This window comes from Taudactylus pleione, unplaced genomic scaffold (assembly GCF_031769625.1).
Source record: "Taudactylus pleione unplaced genomic scaffold, aTauple2 ptg000471l, whole genome shotgun sequence".
Taxonomy (NCBI): Eukaryota; Metazoa; Chordata; class Amphibia; order Anura; family Myobatrachidae; genus Taudactylus; species Taudactylus pleione.
The window spans coordinates 3,572,263-3,597,753 of NW_028284873.1; the positions used below are offsets into that span (position 1 = coordinate 3,572,263).

General features: G+C 45.4%; 1 protein-coding gene across 3 annotated transcripts in view; it reads left to right on the forward strand.

Moving 5' to 3' along the window:
• LOC148504024 (excitatory amino acid transporter 1-like) overlaps window positions 1-25,491 on the forward strand; it is an 89,785-nt gene that overhangs the window by 27,775 nt on the left and 36,519 nt on the right. For 2 of the 3 annotated variants that reach the window (XM_088448890.1, XM_088448889.1), the window contains exon 5: window positions 6,599-6,666. The gene's annotated coding sequence lies outside the window, so the exon portion shown is untranslated. Of the gene's footprint in view, window positions 1-4,502; window positions 4,599-6,598; window positions 6,667-25,491 lie in introns of all 3 variants that reach the window. The other variant, XM_088448891.1, reaches the window with a different exon arrangement.

A 25,491-nucleotide genomic window follows, 5' to 3' on the forward strand; every position in this document is an offset into this window, starting at 1 on the left:
CGTTTGTTTTCAGGCTTCTTGGGATCTTTTGGATCTTGTCAAGGAAGATGGAAGACCACGGATAAGAAGTACGCCACTCCTCGTAAATTTGCAGCCCTTTATCCTTTTCCACAGGAGCAGGTCGCCAAGTGGGAGCTGCCTCTGAGAGTGGATGCGGCTGTGGCTCGTTTAGCCAAACACACGGCTCTTCCGGTCCAAGGGGCAGCTTCCTTTAAGGATCCGCTGGATAAAAAATTGGAAGGATGCCTTAGGCGTATTTTTATGGGCGCCAGGGTTGTTATTTGCCCATTGTTGGCATCTGCACGAGTGGTGCCACAGAAGCAAAAGGGCTCAAGATTCCGGGTCTTCCGTTCTTCCTTTCGTGGGGAGGGACCGGTTAGAGGTCAAACGGCCCGAGGACACTATTTCCCCAGCAGGGTAGATTCTCCGGTACATTCAGGCGCCCGGGTGCTACGGCACCCGAGAAGCCAAGTACCTGACAGGATCTCAGCCCATCTGGTCTCTGAGAAGGTGGGGGGCCATCTCCTCCTTTTCCAAGACTGGTGGGTAGCTTCTGGAGCGGATGCGTTGTCTCCTGAGGTTATGTGATCGACATAAGGTGGCCACCGCCGCAACGTTTTTTCGCCATGGGATCGGTGATCCAGGGTATGTCGGCAAACAAGTTTTTTGCATCTCTCGACATCAGAGACTCATATCTCCACATACCGATTTGGGCGGGGCATCATTCTCTACTCAGGTTCACAGCTGGGAGAGCTCATTACCAGTTCCAGGCTCTGCCTTTTGAACTGGCTACAGCTCTGTGGGTTTTCACAAAGATCATGGCAGCAATGGCGAGTCGGCTGCATTCCGAGGGGATAACGATCGTGCTCTACTTGAACGATTTTCTAGTGAAGGTGGATTCGGCTGCCCAACTACAGCTCCACCTGGATCACACGGTTCAGGTGTTACAGTATCACGGTTGGATACTGAATCTCGAGAAGCGTCACCTCATGCCTGGCCAACATCTGATATTTCTCGGGTGATCTTTGATACGGCACTACAAAGAGTTTTCCTGCCCGGGCTCTTCAGGACTTAGTCAGGAAAGTGCTGTCTGCCCCTCGCCCATCCGTCTGGCTGGGCATGAAGTTACTGGGTACGATGGTCTCTATCCTTGAGACCCTCCAGTACGGCCGCTCCCATTCACGGATTCTTTAGTGGGAGATTCTCCGGAATTGGATGGACCGCTCGGATTACCTCTCCTTGCTGCTTCTGTCAGACAGCACTCGTCAGTCACTTTGCTGGTGGCCGATTACCGATCACCTTCTCCAGGGTCGGTCCCTGGTTACTCCCAACTGGATCATTGTCACCACAGATGCAAGTCTCAATGGTTGGGGAATGGTGACTGAGAACCTCTGTCTCCAGGGGACCTGGTCGTCATCGGAGATAAGTTCGATAAATGTGCTGGAGCACCTGGCCATTTATCTGGCCCTGTGCAGGGCCCAGGCCCTCCTGGCCGGCTGGCCAGTGAGAAACCAATCAGACAACGCCACGATGGTGGTATATGTAAACCACCAGGGCAGAACCAAAAGCGCAATTGCCATGGCAGAGACAAGTCTCATTGTCACTTGGGCGGAGCCATTTGTCCCAGCAATTTCAGCGGTCTTCATACTGGGGGTAGAGAATTGGGAGGCAGACTACCTCAGCAGGACCACTTTCCTACCAGGGGAGTGGTCTCTCTCCACCCAGAGGTTTTCCAGCAGTTGGTCCGGAGGTGGGGCCTGCCAGAGGTGGACCTGATGGCGTCTCACCACAATTGCAAGGTCCCTCGATTTTGTGCGAGGTCCAGATATCCTTTGGCATTCGCAGTGGATTCCATGACAGTTCCCTGGAACTTCCGTCTGGCCTACATCTTTCCTCCAATTCCCATGTTACCAAGAATACTCCGTCGAGTCAGGGAGCAGCAGGTTTCAGTCATTTTAGTGGCTCCAAACTAGCCGTGCTGGTCGTGGTTCATCGCGGTCTTCAAACTAGCCGCAAGTCCAGGTTGGCATCTTCCGCTGCAACCTGATGTTTTTCTGCAGGGACCATTCTGTCACGAGGCCCTACCTCTGTTTGCTTTAACGGCCTAGTTGTTGAGACCGAGCTTTTAAAGGCTAAGGGTTTTTCCCCTTCAGTCATTGGGACCATGCTCTGGACATGGAAGCAGGTTTCTGCACAGATATACCACAGGGTTTGGAAAACTTATATCATGTGGTGTGAGCAGCACATAGTGCATACTGCCCAATTCCGCCTACCAAGGCTTTTAGCATTTCTGCAGGGTGGTTTGGAAGCCGGCTTACGGCTTCAAACTTTGAAGGTACAGATTTCGGCTCTGTCCATTTACTTTCTGCAACGTCTGGCTCTCCTCCCAGAGGTGCAGACTTTTTTACAGGGGGTATTGTGAGTGCAGCCTCCATTTCAGCCGCCAGTAGCACCATGGGATTTGCCCCTGGTTCTGTTGGCTCTTAAGCAGGCTCCGTTTGAGCCTTTGTAATCCGTGGACCTTCTGTTCGTCACGTGGAAAGTGGTTTTTCTTATGGCCATTACCTCGGCTCGGCGGGTCTCTGAGTTGGGGGCCTTGTCTTGCAAACTACCTTTTCTTGTTTTCCAAGACAACAGGGCTGTTCTCAGAATGGTTCCTTCTTTTCAACCAAAAGTGGCTTCATCTTTCCACTTGAACCAGGAAATGGTTTTTCATGTTTTCTCACCTTCCCATTCTTCAGGGGACCAAGAAGATCCCTCACCGTTGGATGTCGTTGGGGCCCTGCGTATTTACTTAGACAGAACTTCGGACTTACGTCGGATGGACTTTCTGTTGGTCCTCTACGATGCCCACAAATGTGGCTGGCCAGCCACGAAGCAGACCATTGCAAGATGGCTCCACTCAGTGATTTTAAAGGCTTATTCTGATGCGGGGTGCCCGGCACCAGCCAAGGTGTCGACTCGTTCCACTCCTGGGCGGCGCATCACGGGGCCTCAGCTGAACAAGTTTGTCGCGCAGCTACCTGGTCCTCTGTCCACACGTTTGCACGGTTCTACAGGTTTCATATTTTTCTCTGGTGATGCCCATTTTGGTCGTACAGTTTTCCGGTCAGGCAACCTGAGCGTTCCCTCCCCTGGGGGCGGCTTTTGAACGACCCATGGTCCAGTGTCCCCCAGCCTTGAGGAAAGAGAAAAGAGGATTTTTGGTACTTACCGTTGAATCCTTTTCTCTGAGTCAGGCTGGGGGACACTGCCTTCCCTCCCTCATGCTCAGTCGTATTGAGTATGAGTTATGATTTGGGTCCTAATTGACCGTCTGTTTCATTATTTTTCGGTGTGACCGTGTCAGTGAGTATTGCTTCTCCTTACCAGGCACTTTTTAAGTTGTACTGAAGTCAGGGGTTGCAGAGAAGCCTCAGAGGCTTCAGAGGCCAGCATTCTCAGTGATGCAGCACGCGGTTGACGTCTACGCGGGAGTGGAAGTGGGATCGCTAACCAGCATGTAGAGAGGTAAGTACTGCACAGGGGAGGGGGCACCAGTACTGGGGACACAGCATAAGGGGCACTACTGGGGGCATTACTGGGGGCTCTGCATACAGGGCACTACTGGGGGCACTGGATAAGGGGCTCTAATGAAGGGGGCATTGCATAATGGGCACAACTACAGGGGCATTCCATAAAAGGCTCTAATACCGGAGGCATTGCATAATGGGCACAACTATAGGGGGCATTGCATAATGGGCACAACTATAGGGGGTATTGCACAAGGGGCACTACTACTGGAGGCATTGCATATGGGACACTATTACTGGGGGCATTGAATAAGGGACACTACTACAGTGGGGATTGCATAAGGGGCACTACTACAATGATTAGTGTATAGGGGCACAACTGTGGGCATTGTGTATAAGGGCCACTACTATGTGGTGTAATGTGAATAAGATTGTGCTGCTGTGTGGAGTAATTTGAATTGGGGATGCTATGTGTGATTTTGGCAGGACAAACCCCATTCTGTGAGGTCACGCCCCTTGTTTTGCATGCTACACCCATTTTTTTGGGCTCTGTAGATCACAAATGGTTTTTAGTTTTAAAAGTAGATCACCGAGTCCAAAAGACTGGCCACCCCTGGTCTAATGCCTTTGTTGTGAAACAGAGCCTGATAATATATGCACATTTATCATTTGAGATGATATACAAAAGACACCAATGTCAATGTTTAAATCAGGGATGGGAAGCCTCATGTCCGGGGGCCGTGTAAGGCCGCGGAGTCATTGGGTCTGGCCCTCGGAGCTTCCTCAGGGAAGTTCTTGTGGACAAAACGCGTTGGGACCCATGTTGCAGCTCCTCTACACACTATTGATTATGCAGATAAGCATCCTTTTATCTTATTTCTATGTTTTTTAACCCTGTCTGTACCGTGTATTCCCCATGTACTAAGTATTATTAAACCACTTGTTGATGTAAGCCCCCCTGAGTAAGAATCACTTTCTGTTTGATTTAAGTTTACCTACTCCACCTGCACATGCTAATGCTGGGGCCATTGTACGAGTTTGAAGAGGCGACTTAGTACTTGACGCATTAATTCAAGTAACATTCTGGTACGCATTTATAACTACTTCACCATATTATTTGTTTGGGACACAAATTACTACACTATGTATGCGTATTTTGGCTCGACATGAGCTAATTTTATTTAAGGTTCCTGGTCACCCTGAAGTTGTGAAACCATTTCACCATATGAGGTTCCAGTGAAACAACCACAGATAAGCTATAAAGATTTATTTTCTGGTACGCACATTTATATTCGAGCATGTGCTAAAAATATTTTTTGAAATACTACACTATTAGGCGCATGTTCTTTCCATACCCCATTCCTATATTTATATATATATATATATATATATATATATATATATATACACACATACACACACACACACTGCCGGTTAACATTTTTCATCAGTAGATAGAACTACTGACACGTTAGCCAGCAGCATAGAGTTGTGTCTCCTGTTTGTTTTGTGATTACGTGAAGTACTATGAGTGCCGCCGACGAGTGACCATTGCGGAGGAGGGGAGCCACCGAGGCATTTTTTATTTATTACAAAGAGCTGGGTGCCGGTTTGATTGGAGATATAGATTTATATATATCTCCAATCAGGGCAGTAGAGAGCCTGGCTGGGCTCGGGTAAAGGAGGGGGCATGGCCTAAATGTGACAGGCATGGCCACGCCCACTTAATATATATATATATATATATATATATATATAAAACTTTTGCTGCGCACCGGGGGGGGGCGCTGTAAGCCCCCCAGCCCGGCGCTATGCAGGTGGGGGGGCGATCAGTGTGATTGCGCCCCCCCACAGCCATAGGAGACTGCTCCGGATGCTGCAGCAGCCGCGAGCAGTCTCGCACTGCAGCCCAGCACAAGCTGTGTGCTGAGCTGCTGTGAGGGAGGGGGGCAATGTCGGGCCCCTCTAGCAAGCCCGGGGCCCACTGTACCTGCCCCCCCTCTCGGCGCCCATGTATATAATATATATACGCACACTCGCACTCACAAAGCAGGGGCCATCTCTAACTTCTGTCTTATTTCTGCAACTTCTCCATCAGCCTCACAGTCCTTTTTCTATTTCTTTGTAGGATTTGTGGTTTTGTACTGACTTTCCAGCACTGTGTAATTAGGAGATATGAAACACACGCATACACTTTGTTTTATAATAGTTTACTTCCCTCAATGTTACTTTTAAAAAAAATGTGACCCCTAAACCAGGGGTAGGCAACCTGTGGCACTCCAGTTGCTGTGGAACTACATATTTTAGCATGCTCTGCCACAGGTTCACTGTCAATGCATGCAAAAACTGTGGCAGGGCGTGCTGGGATTGCCACAGGTTGCCTACCCCTGCCCTAACCCATCTAATAAATAAAAAAGAAAACTCCCAGCTGCTCCCCACAATAAAGTGGTAGCTCAGCCTGTGATTTGCTCTGTGTACCTTACACTGAACAGAATGAAATGTTTGTACTCTCCTGAGTTCTGTGAGGGGTGCAGAGGAAATGGTAGCGTTCCCGCATGTTGAAGCATGGCATATATACAGTTGGATGCAGTTTAAATCTAATGTATTATTCTTGTCTGTGGCCACAGATATTTAAATAAGATCTAAGTAACAAATACATGCTGTGTTATCCAGTTCTGTGCAATTATTTCATAACTTTTTGATTATATTTTAAATAAGATTAATAAAAAAGTTGCTAAATAAAAAATACAGCGCTCACTTATTACCTCTTGTCATTCCACTACTTATACAGGGTACCAGCTTGTTGCTGTAGGGGCAGTTGAGTACCGATATTATATATCGATCATAGGGCACACTATATTATATTTCTATATTTGCATTATATAGCATTTATAGCTAATGTACTATCCTCCATTCCCTGTTGCTTTATCCCGTTCCTCTAATGCTCAATGCTTTTTTTTTTTTTTTTATATCACCCACACACTTTATTCCTCCCCTACACTGAGACTCTCTCTGTAACACCCCCTCCCATGTAGGCAGCCCTTGCTCTCCCTCCTTCACACATCTCTGTATTTCTTCTTTACCAGCTTCAGAAAGTCGCAGACCCTTCTGGTAACACAAGTGGAGATCATTAGGAACAAGATCATTGGAAAAGGTATTTGAATCTGTTGAAAACTACTGTCACCTAATTTTGAGCACACGCATCCATGCACATACCTGTCAATTTATAATACATAGGCTTTAGGGCATGTACATCTTGTTTCTATCCTGCTCCTGATTCACAGAAGTCAGGACATGTAGCTCTATAATTGCCTAATACAGAGATATTGCACCTATCATTTCCTACAACAAGGGAACGGCACATAACTCTTACCTCATCTCCATACATAAACATCACACCTCTGGCTCTCACCTCTTCCTAATATACTGACATGAGAACCCGTACCTCTCACCTCCTCCTAATACTTACACATTAGGGCACATACTGTAGGCTCTTACTGTCTCCGACTAATACACACATCTATTCCTAATACACTGGTAGTAAAAACTAATGTATAACTATGTATTAGTAATACACAGACAGCTAATCATGTGCCTCTCGGCACACAAGCATCAAAGAGCACACAGCAGCGCTCACTTACTGCTAATAGCCAGAACTCAAATCAAGCCTCTTACCTTCTTCTAAAGGCACACGTCCACTAGACCACAGGTTCTCAAACTCGGTCCTCAGGACCCCAAGCAGTGCATGTTTTGCAGGTCTCCTCACATAATTACTAGTGAAATAGATAGCTGCACCTGTAGATATTTTAAAATGTGTCAGTGAGTAATGAGTACACCTGTGCACCTGCTGGATGACCTGCAAAAAGTGAACTGTGTCGGGTCCCGAGGACCGAGTTTGAGAACCACTGCACTAGACGACAGGCAAAAGACTGCACAATTACGACATTGTAATCGTGCAGTCGTTTGTCAGTCTTTAATGTGCCTTCACTGAACGAGCAGTCGTTCAGTGAAGGCACATCAATCATCAGCAAACATGTTGAACCTGACGTTATCGTCAGGCTGTACAACATATTTGTATGATGATAGATGTCTAAATGACCAGCGGGAACGCACATCACTGGTCGTTTGAGACATTTTTTAAACAATCTGCAAACGATTTTCAAACGATTATTGAACAATCTAACGATATCATTATCGTTCAGTCGCTCAATTTAATCATCTAGTGGATGTGTGGCTTTAGATTCCAAGAACTCTGTACACCATCCTATAACCTTTCTCCTAAAACTCAAACATCATTCAGGATGTATCTATAGGCTATATTAGGCTTTATATACTATATAGGCCTTAGTGGTACTCTCAGGGGATAAGCATTAATACAGCTACATATTCATTTTCTATACTCTTCATTTATTTGCTAGTTGATCTGTGCCAGCTGCCCAGAGTCCAGTCAGTATGAGAAATAGATCTAGTGCATACTTGCCTACTTGCATTTCAGGGAGAGATTGTGAAAGCAACATCTATGAATGTGGCAGTAAAGTGGGCGTGTACTGCTACATCTGAGAGGTGTCATAACACTGATTTACACCCAAATGTAAACTAGCCCCAAAGCAGTTAGTAAGATCTATTTGTTCATGAAAACATACTGATACTTTTCAGAAAATGCATGTAGCCGTAAGGATCATTGTGCCTTATAACCAATGCATTGAAATTATACTAATTGTCCAATTTCAATGTATATATCTCTGTTTTTTTTTAAATATGTAACAGCTACATAATGGGGGTAATGTGTAATCATGGAGATTGTCAGACTTTTCAGTGGTCAGGGAGATTGCTACTATTTCAGCGAGTCTTCCTAACAATCAGGGAGAGTTGGTAAGTATGATCTAGTGTTATGCCAGGAATACCCAGGTCTTTTTTCATACAGGCAGGATATTGTCTCCTGACCTCACACTGCCATCAGGCGCTATAGGTGCATATCGAGCACAGAGGGTGTAATCAAAGTATTGGGGCACCTGCATGATTGCCTGAATGCAGCACAACCGGGTAAGTGATCTTTAGAATCTGTGTTTTAGAAATCACACCCAAAACTGCATTTTCAGTTATGGGACCATCATTTTGAAGTAAGTAAATATCAAATCAAACTGTTCTTCTTATCTATTCCTCATACACATATCTGTTAAGATCTAGACAAGTCACTTTGTTATAAAGCATGCTATTTAGCGCCAATGACATTGCTGTTTTATTTTACTTATGGAATAATTCTTTACTGACTAATTTTGGCAATTAAGAAGCTAATACTGCGTAATTATGTCTTGTGACAAATGCCTGATACATTTATGCTGGTGAGAGAACAATATACCATTCTAAGAACAATACCAGTGTGTGTCCAGGTTTGAGTTTGAATAGTTGTGTTTTATGAGATTATGCCATTCCAGTCTCTGGGATTGACTATAATATTAGAACACAGTGTTCAAATAGTAAATAAATTTTTTATACAAGTATATTAGCAGAATCATTTGGTTTTATAGCCACCATTTTCACTGGGATACTAAGGTCAGATCCTCTGTTTTTTTCCCTTTAGATCACTGATTAGTGGACAGTGGGAAGATATCCAGTGCTGACTGAAAGTGTCTGCCTACACATGGTGTAATTCAGTCTCATTACTGTAACCCCTGAACCTCACTGGGTTATACAAGTGATCTGATATGGTCCCTGCTGTATGAGTACATCCTATCTGTGTCATCAGAGAAAGAGCTACAGATAGGAGAGTAGCAGTGAGTGTTGATGAGGACAGAGTGAAAACAAGTTGCTGATTATCAAAGGGGTATACTAACTAAAGTTGTTTGTATAACAGGGTGCTTAACGCTCACTGCCAGGTGGCAGCAAAAACATTATATAGAGGTCCCCACCTCCTTACAAAGATATTGAGTAGAAAACAGCAATAGGATTTGCACCTGAGTAGGGGGTGGTGTTGTAAAATAAATTCAAAGATGCAAATCCTATTGCTGTTTTCTACTCCATACTAACTAAAGCAGTGGTTTCCAAACTTTTTTGAATGACGGCGCCCTAGAGTATCAGCATTGTTTTCACGGCACCCCTAAGCCAAATGTTTGTTATTGAGAAATTCTGAAAAAAATTGTAGTAAAGTAAATTGTGTTGACCTGTCCTCTTGAGCTTCAATTATGTGGTGGTGGACAGGTTTTTGCTTCTGTTTGTCCACATATTTACATTACATTGACCATATATAATTTGATTTTGTGCTAGACCACCAACCTGAGGCACCCCTGCTAGTGTCCCGGGGCACCCCAGGGTGCCTAGGCACACAGTTTGGGAACCACTGAACTAAAGTGCAGGTTTTTAGAAGTGCAGTTGTTGTCCATAGTAACCAATCAAATACTACGTATCATTTATCTGGTGGCGTGGGCATTAAGCTGCCCTTCAGGTGTTTTTGAGGTACAAATCACAGGATGCATTGCAACAGTTTTAGCATGGCTAAATAGCAAAACTGTTGCAGGGGATGCTGGAATGTGTACTTCTACAACAGCTGCTGGGCTGCTTATTGCCCACCCCTACGCTAGAAGATAATAGCTAGAATCTGATTGGATGCTATGGGCAAGAACTCTACTTCTAAAAACTCATGCTTTAGTAAATATACCCCAAAGTGTTGTTGTTTTTTTGCCTTTGGCAACAGTTAATGTCTTCTACCACAATGGGTTCTGTAAGTGACACAAATGGTAGCCTACTTCCCAAGTACATACAATACATAATATAGATGGCTTAAGCAAGGGCAAAATACACAATTGAAACATATACTGTAGTAATAGAGTCAAAGTCAATTTATGAATATATGGCGATAGAAAAGACTTTCTCTCCCTGCTTATTGAAACAATAGAAAATCTACACACAACAATTAATCAATAAAAGTTTGCTAGGGCAGCTCACCAAAACTCAGCTCCCCAGAGGTAACAGGACTCCCTACTGCTTCGCCAGCCAGTCTTCGGGCCTTCTGCTCATTCACTATGGGGGAGATGCACTTAGCTTTGGAGAGAGATAAATTGGAGAGTGATAAAGTACCACCCAATCAGCTTCTGTCAGTTTACAGGCTGTGTTTGAAAAATGCAGGAGCTCATTGGTTGGTACTTTATCTCTCTCCAAGGCTTAGTGCATCTCCCCCTATATAAGCCAACTTGGGCATGTGCAGTGCAGCCGTTAGCCCGTACTTCTGACTCCCTGCTAGGATTATTGCAGTACATGTCATTCTCAATTTAGCTTCACCATACTCTGCATGTATCACCGGCTGGGTTATTTTTAAATGGGTAGAAGCCCTCTCTCCTAAACGCTCTCTAGGGGGTATATTTACTAAAGTGCAGGCTTATAGAAGTGGAATTGTTGCCCTTAGCAACCAATAAGATTCTACTTATCATTTATCTAGCACCTTCTAGAAGATATTGGCTAGATCTGATTGGTTGCTATGGGCAACATCTTCACTTCTATAAACCAGCACTTTAGTAAATATACCTCTACGAGTTTTGACTAGATTTGGGGCTATTCATTCTATCATAAACAAACCCATTTGTCTACCGAGAAGAGTAGATGAAAAAAACTGTAAACCATACTTGCCGACATTCAGCTCCCTCCTTGCGGGAGTTTCTTGTACTAGTCGGGGTGGGCAGGCAGCAGCCGGGAGGCTTGCCTTCCTCTCCAGGGGGGCGGGAGTGGCACCCGATATTCGGGAGGCTCCCGACCAAATCGGGAGGGTAGGCAAGCCTGCTGTAAACTGTAAGGGGATCAACAAAGAAATGTCTAATGGGCCCCATACATCAGAGATGGCTTGCCACGATCCTGCGATGCTGCAACCCGGCATCGCATGATCCCAGAAATCCAACATGTTGGATTTTGACGATCGCGATCAAAAAATTATCTCAATCGTCAAATCGGGGACATTTAACATGTCAAATGTCCGCGATCCGGCGACGGATCGCAGACCATCGATGGTGGGCGATCGAAAATATCCGATGGCAATCGGAAATTTCCGATCGCAGCCCTGCATCGCGGTGATCCGTCGCAGATGTATGGGCACCTTATGACCTCTTACTGATTGATTGTGAGTGCATTTAGCTTTGGAGCAATGGCCCTCATTCAGAGCCACTCGCTAGCGGCAGTACGCTCGTTCCGAGCGATGTTCGCACATCTGCGCGTGCGTACGGTTTTTAGTACGCATGCGCGAACCAGTCAGTGCGGCCGAAAATCATTTGTACGCAATATAGCGAGTGCCTGCTATTTTGAGTGACAGAATGAGGCGTATGTGGGTGGTAACAGGGGAAGGTGCTTGAAAACGGGGAGTGGAGATCCGAATGCAGGCGTGCCAAAAGTTCAAAACGGGCATTTTATGGGTGTGCATAATTAATACAGCAGCGTCAATGACCACGTCATTTTTTAACTCAGAACTGCTCGCAAAATAGCGGTTGAAAAAACCAACCACAAGAATAGCGAGCAGTTCATATCCTGTTCGATGTACTCGATTAATCTAATAAATAGCGGACATGACGTATGGTGCGAGCGGCCAGGGGGCGTTTTTATCAAATAAACGAGCGTATGTTTCGCTCGCTCGTTCAGACTTAGAGGTGTGAACAGACTGCAATGTGCGAACGGATTATTTGCATAGCCACCCCTTGTTTTTGAACGAACGCAAATAGCGAACGGCTCTGAATGAGGGCCAATGTTCCTAAATTTCAATGGGATCTAATGGAAGATTGCGGAGTAAAGATACAATTCTTAAAATACATCAAGAAACACTTTTTGGAAGCAATACAAGCAGGAGGTGCCATTGTATACCTGATGATGTTTATATGTGTATTGAAGCATTTACAAACTACAGTATATAAAGGTTTTAATTGGCTAAATGGTGTATTGAGAGATTGTGACAGCTCAGTCACATAGAAATGTATAAGACTCTCCATTGGTAATCTGAGTTGTGCAAATTATTGTGACTGTTTTTTTTTTTTCAGTCTAGGGTTAAATGACTGGAATTCCCCTTCCCCATTCGATTGGTACTACTAGTTTTGTGCTGTGGATAATCTGTTCTCCAGTTCTGCTTATATTTCTACAACAACTGTACATCTCGTTAGTTGCATGAAATAATGTTGATTCAAAAGCATAATAAAAAAAAAAGGTTTTAAGACCACGTACCTTATAGTGGTGGAAATACTGTAGCACAAAGCTCATCTCTTCTTGGGGATAATTTATTAATAGTACCTTTAAATCCCCCCAAAATAATAATTCTTATCGCTGCAATTCTCTCTCGGAACGTCTATAGACACCCCATTGTTCACACCATCGAAACTTGCACCAGACCTATGGCAGGTGCAGTTTCTCTGCCTGAGTATAGCCTCCTGTGTGAGTGGCTGTGCGTCTTTGGACGCAGCCACTTTCAGTGCCACGCCTACGTCTACTTAGCCACTCCCTCTGTTTTCTCCTGGGAACGCCCACTAAAGTCCACTGACTCTGCGGATATTTCTGTACTACATCAGCCCCTAAGTCTCACTTGACTAAAAACAATGGCCCTTATTCAGAGTCGATCGCAAGAAGCGATCGCTCACTCTGAATGAGGGCGGGCACTTCTTGTTTTGAAGTGCTGCCTCCAGGTCGCAAGCTAAGCTGTGGCTTACCACCCACAGCTTAGCTTGCGATCAGGGTGATGGTCGCGATGGTCATCACCATCGCGACCATCGGAGCTTACGACCAGACCCTAAGGTTGGGTCTGGGCTCTCGTAAGCCCCAGGGAACTTTCTGCTCTGTTTGAGCAGGAAGTTCCCAACTGACATCATCAATGATGTCAGTGGGGCCGCCCCCAAATGGCAAGCGTTCCGTCTCAAACACCTCCGTTTGGCCGGGCACGCCCCCGGCCCGCCCAGCAAACGGGGCGAGCTGTCACTCAACATCGACAGCTCGCCACGTCAGTTACGAGACCCCTAGCGATGGAGCGCCCGTCGCTAGCCGGGTCTCGCGCATGCGCACGATGGAGCCGGCTCCGTCGTGCACATGCTCTGTGGGGACCATCGACCCGGTTTTGAGCGCATCGGTGCTTGCGACCGGGTCTGAATGAGACCCTATGTCCCCTCATTGCACCTGAGATCCTTTGAGTATTTTCAAGTACACACTTTCTCCAATAAATGCCGCCCACCCACCTCTCCACCAAAAAGTTGCATCTGGCATGGTAAAGCTCACATATCCCCTTCATGATAGACTAGATCTCCTTCACCAGGTATTGGTCTAGAATGTTACTCTCCCACTGCACACACTCTACTCCCAACACACCCTGTACCTCCATGTAGCTAAAGGCCTCTCTGGATTCCATACTGAGTTATACCTAATGTACCTGCTCCTTGATGCCATTCTGTGATTCCAACACCCCCCCCCCCCTCTCCATCTAGATAACTGTAACACCAGGGGCGTATCTATAATGGGTGTGCGGGGAACACGGGCCTAGTAATATTGTACCCACCCACAATATTACTTACCTCTCTGGAGTCACACGTCGGCGCGGGGGTCCGGTGCTGTAAAACGACTGGAAAATGGCTGCAGCGGACATTTTCCCCTCATTTGCGCATGCACAGTACAGGGAAATTGGCCACCGCGGCTATTTTCCCGTTGACCTGTAAAGACACTTTAGACTCTGGGCACACTCTAGTGCCCAGAGTCTATAACTCCGGCACTGGCCGCGCACAACTCAGTGCGCTGCCGGGCAGAGAGGAGGGGCCCGTGTCGGAGACTGCACACTGGCCCCCTCCCCTCTAGAAACGCCCCTGGGTAACACATACCATTTCTCTCCCAACAATAAATAATGTAGTGCTGAGAATATTGCAGCTACCTCTCACTTTCCTACTTTTGTGTGTGTGGCACCTGTACCTTTCACCTCACCGTTAATATGGTAAAATAAATTACCTTTAATGCCCCAGTTGATATTATGTGCAGTATATGCACACTTACCTTTTACTTCCCAGCTAGTACTGCGTGGTGGAGGATATGGCACATATCATTGGCACATCCCAGCTAGTAATAGGTAGAGGATATGACACACACATAAAAAATAAAATAGCAAAATGCACCAAACAGGAAATTAAGTAAATAAAAGTCAGTGAAATAATTGTAAAGACACTAGCTTGTAACTAAATTTACTCAATAATCAATAAAGGCAAAAAAAACAAACTGGTTTTACAAAAGGTACCAAGTAAGACACACATATTAGTGCTCCAAACACTTCCATTAGTGGCTCACGCACAAATAGACCAAACTCTCCGTATACAAAACATTTATGCAAGAAACCACAAACCTCACATACAGAACATGAATTGCCATAAACATACATAGGGACAACATCAATACAAATCATACTCACTGCATATATATATATACCAATCCCCTCCATATTCAAATGAGTGAGATCATTTTTACTTATTTTATTCAAATCTTGAGGATTGCATATCAAAGGGAGATATTCGTGGTTTAATTTCTCTCCAATTATATTTAACTTTTTAATATATGTTGTCTGAACACTTTTTTCTTTGTGTTTCTTGTGACAGATTATGATATAGTTTTGGGTACAACCACAGTTATCCTATAAATACCTGTTATATATACACAGGACAATTGGATGTGTAGTACGGAATAAGAATCCGTGTAGGAAGCTCTGTGACAGATTAGAAAAGGATTTGTAAGGCTAGAGCTCTATAAATAAAATGCAGAGAATAAGGACAAGATCATTCTTGGACTGGTGATTTTATAACAACAGAATGTGGGCCATCTGTAATAATTTCACATAAGCTATGACCCCCGTGAGGACGAGGAAGTCAGCGCTGCAGATTATAGAAGATTAGAGGTAGGGGGTTGTTCCAACTTGAAAGGGTTAATTTAATATATGTCTATGCTTGTATGTACATATGTAAGTGTATGTAATTATATATGTATATATATATATATAATATATAATTACCGTGTGTGCGTATATGTATATATATATATATATATATTATATATATATATATATATAAAAAATATTCCATAGACAAAAAAACTTATGGTTTCACATGTCCCATTAAGGCTTCTTAGACGTGATATGAAATTTCACAAAACCTACTGAATTTGTGCCACTCAAACTAAAAAAAGCAATGAATTTTCGATCATTAAGGCTGACGCCTTAATGGATGTGTTCCTTGTGCAATAGAGATATGGTATGCCATCACACCCTGTGGTTAACTGCAGATTCAACACTCTCACAGAGTGAGATTGCTGTCACTCACGAAATGGTGGAGCTGCTAATTCACAGAGTTGTGTGCTCATTGGAGTACACACGCAGTCTATGCAACTGAGGTCAAAGCAGTTATGTGGCTCCCACATCCCATTCAGTGCCCACAATCTTCCATTCGTTTACCACAACAATTCCAGTGGGTACCAACATCCTTCTCAATCCATACACCTATCTCATTCAAAATACACATTCAGCTCCCTAATTTCTAGAACTATCATACTCTGTCTATGCATGTACACTATCTTCACCTCCATGCTGCTATTACTTCTCCAATCCTTGCAGCTGTGAGGTCTCCTATCTGTGCTAGTTCTTTATTCCCTCATCCGCATTTACCGCCACCCTGTCTTCGTGCATCCGTGCCACCCTGTTTCCTTCCATCTGCACCACCACATTCCCCCTAGTCACACCACTCTGTCTTCCCCTCATCTGTTCTACTCTTTCTTCCTCCATTGCACCACTCAGCCCAACGATGGCAATCTGTCTTTCCCCCTATCCGCACCAATCTGTTTTTCCTCAATCTCTATTGATGTGTTGTCTCCCATTGTGCTAGTCTGTATTCCATCATCCATACCAATCTGTCTTTATCCATCTGCGCTGCTCTGTCTTCCCGCATCCATGCCACTCTGTACCCCCATCTACGTCACTCTGTTCTCCCAAACCGTGCCACTCTGTCTCCCCTACATCCGCTCCACTGTTTTACACGCATTTGCATCACTTTGTCCCCCCCATCTGCACCACTCTTTTCCACCCATCTGCATCACTTTGGCTCCTTCCCATCAGTGCTGCTTAATGTTCCCCCCTCTCCATGCCTATATGTCCCCATCCACACCACTCTGTCTCTTCCCCCATCCACTCCACTCTTATTCCATCTGTACAGCTCTATCTTCTGCTCAGACTTCAGTTGCATAGACTGCATGTGTGTATTCCAATGAACACACAATTTTGTGAATTAGCAGCTCCACCAGTGCTGAATCTACAGTTAACAACATCGTGTGATGACATACCATATCTGTATTGTGCAAGGAACACGTCCATTAAGGCATCAGCCTTAATGTTCGTAATTTCATTGCTTTTTTTAGTTTGAGTGGCAGAAATTCAGTAGGTTTTGTGAAATTTTAGATCATGTCTAAGAAGCCTTAATGGGACTGTGTGAAAAAAAAAAAACAAGCACCGAGCTTTGGAGACCCAGTACTGGTTGTGCTAAATACAGGGGACAAACAAAGTAGGGGTCCCCCATATGAAGCACAACCAGCACCAGGCTATTCAGAACCAGTCCTGGTTGCCAAAATATTGGTGACAAATGACGTAGGGGTCCCCCATATTCAGCGCAACCAGCACTGGGCTCTGAGCAGAACCTGGTTCTGGAAATACAGGGGAAAAAATGCATAGAGTTCCCCTGTATTTACCAGAACCAGCACCAGACTTTTTCTTGGGCTAATGTCACAGCCAGGGGAGCCCTTTCACTGGCCCCCCCGGCCGAAGCATCAACCCTGACCGCTAGTCAGCCCAGGCCGTGCTGTATTTATGTGTGATGTTCATACTTTAGCATTCCTGGTGGGCATCTGAATAAAATGGCCAGCTGTTAAAGGTGGAGTGCACTACATAGAATCCAGTGTTCTGTCCATCCAGATGGCCACGAGGTGACTACGTGTATGTGTAGGGGTCACCTTGTCTTTGCTGTGTAAGAGTGACATGATGGGAGACAGAAGTCTCCAACTTAGCTCCTATAGCTGCCCATTTATCATTGTGTATATATATGCGGCTTAAACCCTGAAACACCAATATTCAGGTGTCAATGCAAATATTACATTTCCCCCAGATGTATCACAGAGGGACCACAGCAGATATCTGTGATACCTGCTAGAATCCCTCCATTCCCGCCAGCAACCCCTTCCCCCATAGGTTTCTATGGGGGATACGATGCTGCCATATTTGCCAATATCCAGAATGCAAAGTATTGCAGAGATTAGCTACCACCATCCGAAGATTTGTCTATGGGCTACACAATGCAGGTTCAGGCGTCAGAGGGTTCCCCCTGGAACCCTCCCTGGATATGGGCCCTGTGCATGTGCGGTCAGCGGGGCCAAACATGCGCAGTAGCCCCTGCAGGATTTGGACTACATTGCAGGGATGTGCTCTTTTCAGAGCCCCTGTCCCTGTGGGTGCTGTATAATACATCCTGATGATGTAATCACATTCTGCAATGCGATCATGGGCACTAATATCGCGCCCAGATCTCATTATAAATGCGATTAATGATAAATTGGCCAGGTTAATTACCTGCATATAAGGCTGTCCAAGCATCCTGGACCACTATCTGCAAGCAGTATACACTCACCTGCTGCTCAAGTTCTGCCCCTTAACCAGTGAGCATGTAACAGTGAGTATGTACCTGTTATCTATCAATAAACCAACACTGCTAGTTAAGTAACTGGGCAGTTAAAGTTTGAGTTATTCAATGGTGTGTGCCTCCATAACTCTTCACACACATCATTTCTAACACTGGCCTCCCAGTGGTTCATGTATTTAAGTTTCCCACTGATGGACAAAATTTTTTTATGCTGAGCCGTGGACCTCAATTAGAGCCCCGATAGGCCACGATTCGTGGGTTCGTAGGGAGCTGAGCCAATATAATACAAAGCTATAAGGATTGCATCATTTTAGTCCCTTCCCCTGGCCAGTGATTAAAAGTGCCTTACCCTCCCTACCATGGTGATGCATGTGTCCCTCCACTAACTGATACTGCCCCGCCTGGCATGGAGCCAATAGATGCTGCCCGCAGCCTCCTCCCTGCAGCTAAACCGCATGGATGCTGGAAGCACAAACCACATTCTGCTGTAGTGTTATTCTCTCCTGTCATTCTTCTTGTTGCCTCCCTTGACCCAGGGCTGGTTTAAGGGCCACATGGGCCCGGTGCTGAAAACGTGAAAGAGCCTATTGTGAGCAGCAGAGGAGCTGTGACCAGTGCTGATCACAGCACTGATCACACCCACATGGCACTGGCCAGTGCCATGTGGGTGTGATTAATGCTGTGTGGGTGTGGCCAGTGCCACCTTTACTCTGTCAGCCCCAATGTCTCCCTAAATATGTTAAAGTATAACAATTTTATCTTTTTGAGAGGAAAATAGAAATGCAATTTTAATACTTATGATTTATGGCCAAGTGTATGATCAGCTGTTGCTTGGTCATTATCATGCTCTCATGATGATGGGCATATTTTTACGTGGAGGCCTGGAGCTCCATTAGCCCAATTGTTAATCTGGCTCTGCCTTGACCACATCCCTTGGCTGTGCCCCCCGACGTCGCATTGTCATATTAGCTGCTCCTCACTGGTCGTCAGTCAAACCCTGCTGTATTGTTTAAGTCTAAAGTGAACTGGGCTGAGGGACCTCTAACATCACAAAAATGTGACCTGCAATGGTAGGGGGGGGGGGCAAGGTTCAGATTGGGACTCATGCTTCAGGCACAGTGGCTCTCATCGCTCTCCACAGGTTGCTATTCCCACTATATGTCCATGTGGATAGTAAAACTGCAAGCTCAATGTCCCTCCCCCTTTTGTCATAGGCCCTTCTACCCACTCGGATCTAGCATCAACACTGCGTAAATGGTCAGGCGATACGGGCCAGCTGCACCGCTGGTGTTTCCACCCCTGGCATGCACAATATTTCAATTTGAAATGTCCAAAGGACTGGAGGTGAGTAATGCTAAACCCCAAAAAGAATAATGCAATGAATATGAGGCATCTGCTCATTCATGGTATAATGTGGTGCCTGATTCAGAGGTGGACGCAGAAGTGCACGCAGCGTCTATTGGTGGTCGCTTGTGTGTGAGTTTATGCAAATGCGCTACAAACTTTTTCCCTTGTGCACATCCTTGTGGCCATTTGATGACCCATTTATGACATGTATGTGTTGGTAAGACCAAAATACTTATTGCCTCCAATGTTAATTGGTTTATGGGTTGTACTCCGCATCCCGGGACCAGAATCCCGACCGATGGCAACCCGAAGGTAAGTATCGGGCGTTGGAGGGAGGGTTAGGGTGCGGGGTTAGGCACTAGGGGGAGGGTTAGGGATTAGGGTTAGTCTTACCTTCTTTCCTTCAGGGTGTCGGTATTCTGACCAGCGGCATCCCGACTGCTGGTATCTCCTACCCGACCCCTGGCTAATGACCCGAACAATTGAAGGTAATTTAATGAAAATTAAAAAAAAAAAAATTCATAAAAAATGCATTTAATTATTACAGTGATATTGTTGTAGTTTGTAAATAGCATTTAAGCACAGGCACATTTCACTGTTAATTACCGGCTCCAAGGAGGTACGTGCAGTAGAGGAGCAACACATATAGGCAGGGTGCTGTGTGATTTTGCCGTAGCTTAGGCGCCGTGGGTGGAACCATGGGGAAGCACGTCAGGTGACTGCTGTAGAGGCTGCGGCAATCACCTGACGTGCTTTCCTGTGGCTCCACCCATGGTATTGATGCCACGGGGTAGCACACGTCAGAGATCACTTCCTCCTAGTTGACTCGGCGATACTGCATATAGATGAGCTACCAAAATTAAGACCGCGAGCTACAGGTTGGAGACCACTGGCATAGTTCATATTTTCTTGCACTTGAAATAGAAAAGCAGGACTCCTGCACTTTTGTTTTGGAAAGGATCTTTTCAAGCAATTGGAGAATTGGGAGAGGTAGCAGAATGTAATGAAGATCTTTCTCAGACTCAGTGATACGCAGGGCCAGCTCCAGGGGTTGAAGCATACTGTGCCCGCTCAATATTCGCGCTCGGCGAAGCTGCGAGTGACCGAAAATGGGTGTGTGGCCTAATTACCACCGGCCACACCCCCTAAGTGATGTTATTTGGAGGCGTGCCCGCATGGCGCGCCTCAACATAATGTCAGGCTAGCATGCGCAGCATCCATTCAGCTACTCCGGGGTCCGGCACCACCGCACAACTGCGGCAGTGGGGGTCCCCAACCTCCCGATTTGACCACCCGCGGGCTACTTCGGCCCACGGGTGGAACAGCGGGACAGTACCGTCCCGTTAAAATCGGGATGCTTGGGACGGGTGTGCCCTCTATGGGGTGGCGCCCATGTTCGACCGCACTGGTCGAACACCCCAAGAGCCGGCCCTGGTGATACGGATAATGCAAATGGAAGAGAGAACTTTTTGTAAAAGTATAATGTAATTGGGCAAAGTAAATAAGTCTACTGCAGCAAACATTATTGCTTAAAGGGTTATAAAGGATGGAAGGATGTAGGAGCGACCTTTATTGAACTTTGGGTCCGATTCAGAGTTGCATGCTATTGCACAGCCGCTGGACTTTGTACGCAGCGGCTGTGCAAAAATATGCTAATGACGCAGGAGTCATCTTGTGTAAATAGACACCTCCTGCCAGCTACTGTGATCCGCTGCTGCGTCCGTAGATGCAGTATTGGATCACTGCGTTAACATCGGTCATCTGAGTAACCTGAAGCTAGTGAAGCTACATTAAAGGGCGCACAACTCCGTTTTCTGGGATGCAGCCTGATGCCACCACTGCTCTGCTCCTAAACTGCCAATCAGGCTGCAGCATCCGGCACTGTGAGTGAGTTCGCAGACCTGGGCCCCTCCCGCATGCCCGGGCCCGGGTAATTTGTACCCACTCACCCCCTCTCTCGGTGCCCCTGCCTGCACACACGCAGATTCCCGATAGTCGGGAATCTGCGATTAGCAGTGCAACTGCGTGCACTGCTGAATAAGGCCCATAGTAGGTGTGCATGCGCAGATCTTCAAACATCGGATTCCTACGCAAAACATCGGGTTTATGTACAACTCAGAATCAGGACCTTTATCAGTATACAATAAGCAAGTTAAGACTGAGTTTTCTAAAAAAAAACAAAAACAAAACAAAACTATATATCTTGTTTCATAATAAGGCAAGGCAGTACATTGTATCCACCTTTACAACTTATCAGTTATATGGGGGAGTGGGAGGTTATATGCTGTAAATCAAGCCACTTAGGGGTCTATTTACTAAGCAGTGTTAGAAGACAGAGTGCAAAGTGATAAGGTGCCAGCCAATCAGCTCCCAACTGTCATTTTTCAAACACAGCCTGTGAGATGGCAGTTAAGAGCTGGTTGACTGGCACCTTATCACTTTTCACTCTGTCTCCTAATGCTGCTTAGTAAATAGACCCCTTAGTCCCATTCAATACTGCTCAGCAGATGCTTGTGGCATTCAAAGGAAAGCAATTGTGGCAGGGTGCAGTCCAGTGCATTGGAAGCGCTGGCCATGCCCCTGTGACACATGACCACACCGCCTTCCTGTTTCTGGTGGCATGCATATTGTCCTGCTGCAGCCACTTCTGATGTTTGGAGACATGTGTCTGAAGTTGCAAGAAAGACACATACACAGAATACAATAATGTTTCAGGGTTTTTTCTACTCTGGATGAGTTTCACAAATACATTACATATTTTTCAGTAATAATGTTACAATCACTTATAGCAACAGAAATGCACCCACATAGCAACAGATGGGGTTTCTATAGCAATGTCATGGCAACTACAGTATGTGCCTTCCTTATATGTTTACTATAGTGTCTTCATATCGTAGAAACACAGATGGAGGCGATATTTTTAGCAACAATGTTTGTTTGCAGTCGAAAATCTAATCTGGATCGCATACTTTAATTTGTACGATACAGGAATTTGTTTTTGATTTCCTCATATATGACATTTTTACACAATAAGAAAATATGTACTATAAAATGAGATATTGTTGTTTATTATTATTAGTAGTATTGCGATAAAATACAAGTTTTCAACACAGTTATATGTCACAAAATAGTTTCTTTCTGTAAACTGGTAATTTCACTTTTGTTTTGTTATGAAGTTTATTTTATAATTTTTGGGGTTCATACAAACTGTTGTTCAAATTGGTGTCAAACAATTTTAACAAACTATGATGCATTCACTTTGCTTGGTGTTTCTACAATTTTGACATTGCCTGCACAGGGGGGGGGGGGGGGGATTTGGAGGTGTAGTTAGGTAGGGGTCAGGCCTCCTCTAGACACAACCCCCTTCCCCCTCAATCCATTTTTTTTTTTCAGATTAGAGACTGAAAAACTTAAAAAGTGTGTGTGTGTATATGTGTGTGTGTGTGTGTGTGTGTATATATATATATATATATATATTTACACAGTGCTTTCCTATAAGCTAGGTCTTCGTTTGTGAATAGCTTTCAGTTGAAGAGCTCTTTGGGTAGGCTACCTGCCACACATGCATCATGTTACAGCCTTCTTTGCCCTCTTTATGTGGGTGCAGGTCCTGTTGCTTCAGACTGACAAAGCAGCCCTAACCACACCCCTCACATTCTTCACAACAATTTGCCACCTGCGACCCTTCCCCCTGTTGGTTGACAACATTTTAAAAAATTAGTCCTAATGGAAAGAAAAAGGTATCTCCTGGCGTTCGGGTGGCCCCATCAGACCAGCAGCATACCAGAGCTCCGATGCGAGGAAACTTACTGTGTCTCCCCATGGCGCGTGCCATGCTCATTCAGCTCATGTGAAAGCACTCTTATACACTATGGCAGGGCCGAAACTAGGATATCTGTCACCCGGTGCAAGGCAGTAATTTTGCGCCCCCTCCCCTCCCATACTTGGATTTTGTCCTTGCTCCTCAATAAGGCAGTGCTGCACTACTCAGACGTCCCTGGTATAGTGACTTTCCACACACCATAATGCCCATTACACATTATGCCACACACTGTAATGCCTATTACCAAAGTGCCACTTACATATTTCCCCCATTTTATGCCCCACAGTAAGGCTTCTAATTACTTTAAAATTACCTGCTCGTTGTCGTTGGTTTTATGCATATTACCAGGGGTTCCATGCTCGTTGCCAGGGGTTACATGCTCATTGCCAGAGGGTTTCATGCTCGTTGCCATGGGGTTTATGTTCAGTGCCAGGGGTTACATGATTGTTGCCAGGGGATTTCATGCTCGTTGCCTGGGGTTTCATGCTCCTTGCCAAGGAGTTTCATACTCGTTACCAGGGGTTTCATGCTCCTTGCCAAGGAGTTTCATACTCGTTACCAGGGGTTTCATGCTCGTTGCCAGGGGGTTTCATGCTTGTTGCCAGGGGGTTTCATGCTCGTTGCCAGGGGGTTTCATGGGAGAAGATGCATCTTCTCCCGGCAGCGCCAGCATTCCCGGCACTTCCGGGAACACTGTGTGCACTGCGCTGGCCTAACAGACACTAGAGGTCCAGTAGGGCCTCTAGCATCTGTCTCCTCCTTGGCGGCGGCCATTTTTGGATGGCCGTTTTCAGCAGAGTCCATGCGGATGGCTAGTCCACATGGAATCTGCTGAAAACAGCCATCCAAAGTGGCCACCGCCAAGGAGGAGACAGACACTAGAGGTCCAGTAAGGACGTCTAGCATCTGTCTCCTTCTTGGCGGCGGCCATTTTTGGATGTCCATTTTCTGAATCTGCAGCCCCCAAGCCACCCTGAGTCAGCCGTTTTTCACTCCCGCATTCCGGCGCCCGGTGCACGTGCACCTCTAGCCCCCCCCTAGTTGCGGCCCTGACTTTGGTGCAATGCATCAACCCTAATGCATGCTCAAATTGATCTATACTCCAAAAAACTTTATTTATTTTTAATACCAGGGTATGCAAAGATTTAGCAGTATACTTACTAAATGCCACATGTTTTGGCTTTTTTGCCCAAAGGAATGAAAACAAGGCATTTAATATTATTGATGTTTTAAATCGCAAAAATAAAAATAATATGCCACTTAGGAAATATACACCTTAAGGGCATATTCATGATGTTAATTATCCAAACCCTGATAATTAACATTCTAATTAAGCACGAGCGCCCGAGCAATTCATCATTGCTCCGGTGTGGAGACAGCTGATCCGAAAATCAGCTGTATCTTCGAGCGGCTTCACAGTGACACTAGTGTGCATGCGTGACCTACAGATCATGCATGCGCACAAGAGCCCTGACATCCGCCAGGAGGGGCCGGACAGGGGCGGAGGGATCCGAAAGGACTTCTTCCCATACGAAAGGAGCGGGTTGGGAGCTCGGCGTGGGAGCACTCACCATCTGAAGATGGCGAATGCTCCCGCACTTAAGCTCCGAAAATATTGTATTTTCGGAGCTTGATGTAATAAAACTCCTTTCTTACATGGACTTTATTCTAACTGTTTTAGAAACTTTATTGTGATTCATGATTGCTAGAGACATATTTTAAACAGACATAAATAAAAGTTAAATTTTAATATACAGTCGGGTGCATAAATATTGGGACATTGACAGAATTTTCATATTTTGGCCTCTATTCACCACCACAATAGCTTTGAAATGAAATGAAACAAACAAGATGTGCTTTAACTGCAGACTTTCAGATTTAATTTGAGGGTAATTACATCCAAATCAGGTGAATGGTGTAGGAATTACAATGGTTTCTATATGTGCCTCCCACAATCCTAAATCTAACTTTCACTTTTTAATACTTTGTTGCAAATCCTTTGCAGGCAATTACAGCCTGAAGTCTGGAAGGCATAGACATCAGCAGACGCTGGGTTTCATCCCTGGTGATGCTCTGCCAGGCCTCTACTGCAAATGTCTCCAGTTCCTGCTTGTTCTTGGGGCATTTCCCCTTCAGTTTTGTCTTCATCAAG